The 2,071-nt window shown below is 42.9% G+C and overlaps 1 pseudogene across 1 annotated transcript; it reads left to right on the plus strand.

Moving 5' to 3' along the window:
• On the plus strand, positions 1 to 1,636 carry LOC306933986 (E3 ubiquitin-protein ligase TRIM39-like; annotated as a pseudogene). The gene has a single exon. The product of its transcript is annotated as an E3 ubiquitin-protein ligase TRIM39-like (transcript).
• Positions 1,637 to 2,071: the final 435 nt, after the last annotated feature.

The following is a 2,071-nucleotide window of genomic DNA, read 5'->3' on the forward strand; positions in this document are numbered from 1 at the left end:
ATGGCGTCTGCCAGCAGTCTCCTGTCTGAAGAGCAGTTCCTGTGTTCTATCTGTCTGGATGTGTTCACCGATCCAATCACCACTCCATGTGGACACAACTACTGCAAAGCCTGCATCACACATTACTGGGACACTAATGATGTGTGTCAGTGTCCACTGTGTAACAAAAGGTTCGTTAAAAGACCAGAGATCTTTGTCAATACTTTCATTTCTGAGATGGTTGATCAGTTCAGGAAGTCAAAGCAGATAAAAAAAGACCTCCAACGCCATCCAGGAACCTGCTAAACCAGATGAAGTGTCCTGTGACATCTGTTCTGAGAACAAGCTCAAGGCTGTGAAGTCCTGCCTGGCGTGTCTGACCTCCTACTGTGAGACTCACCTGGAGCCTCATCAGAGAGTCACAGCGTTAAAACGACACAAACTCATTGACCCTGTGAAGAACCTGGAAGACTTGATGTGTACGGAACATGACAGACCTCTGGAGCTGTTCTGTAAGACTGACAACGTGTGTGTTTGTCAGTTCTGCACTAAGTCAGACCACAAGTTACACCAAATTGTATCTTTGAAAGAGGAATATGATGGAAAGAAGGCTGAGCTGGGAAAGACAGAGGCCGAAGTTCAGCAAATGATCCAGGAGAGACAAGAGAAGATTCAGCAGGTCAAACACTCAGTAGAGCTCAGCAAGAAAGATGCAGACGGAGAGATAGCAGACAGTGTGCAGGTCTTCACTGCTCTGGTGAGCTGTATTGAGAGAAGCCAGGCTGAGCTCATTCATGTGATTGAAGAGAAGCAGAAAACAACACAGAAACAGGCTGAAGGCTTCATTAAAGAGCTGGAACAGGAAATCACTGAGTTAAAGAAGAGAAGGTCCGACCTGAAGCAGCTCTCACACACTGAAGACCACCTCCACTTCCTCCAGAACCTCACGTCCATCAACATCCCTCCACCCACCAAAGACTGGACAAAAGTCAATGTCCAACAGTCTTCATATGTGGGGGTTGTGAGCACAGCTGTGGCTCAGCTGGAGAAGACATTCAGTCAAGAGATGAAGAAGCTGGGTGATGAGCTGAGGAGGATCCAGCAATATGCAGTGGATGTAACTCTGGACCCTGATACAGCACATCCCAACCTCATCCTGTCTGAGGATGGAAAACAAGTGAGTCATGGAGATGTAAAGAAGACCCTCCCAGACAACAAAGAGAGATTGTCCAACAGATACGCTGTGTTAGGAAAACAAAGCTTCTCCTCAGGAAGGTTTTACTATGAGATTCAAGTAAAAGGGAAGACTGACTGGGAATTAGGAGTAGCCAGAGAGTCCATCACCAGGAAGGGATCAGTTGCATTTATCCCGAACAATGGTTACTGGGCAATAGGGTTGAAGAGTGCAGGAAATGAGCATTACAGCAATGCTGCTGACCCTGCTGTCGTCCTCACTGTAAGAGAGAAGCTCCAGAAAGTTGGAGTGTTTGTGGATTATGAGGAAGGTCTGGTCTCCTTTTATGATGTGGAGGCCAGAGTTTTTATCTACTCTTTCACTGGCTGCACCTTCACTGAGAATCTCTATCCATACTTAAATCCATGTACAAACCAGAGTGGTAAAAACTCTGTTCCCCTGACCATCTCTCCTGTCAGTTAAATTAGACTCATCCTCAGCTTTCCATGAACATATTCATTGTGATTTAAGTGTGTATGTTTAAGGTCTGTGTTATATTTTCTCATCAAACTGTCAAATCCATCCAATTGTTAAACTAAATGTTCTAACAATTATATTTTAAGAACTTAAATTAACTTAACATCTCTGAATAGAATATGGTTTGCAAATGGCGTTCTGCTTTTGAAGGTTTTAGGTATAAGACTTTACAGTATGTACAGTATAACCGGCACACCACTTATGATGTTGTTTGTATGTATTTTTATTAAATGTTTTTTTATTTAGTTTTAATAATATATGCATACATTTACATGCATATAACAAAAATATGTTAATCCGGCCTTTACGCAGATTTTGTTTAATCTGGTCTAGTTCTGCCTTACTGGGTAATATTTGTTCAATTTGTGGTAGACTTACACC

Source organism: Electrona antarctica (genome assembly GCF_951216825.1).
Source record: "Electrona antarctica genome assembly, chromosome: 12".
NCBI classification, from domain to species: Eukaryota; Metazoa; Chordata; class Actinopteri; order Myctophiformes; family Myctophidae; genus Electrona; species Electrona antarctica.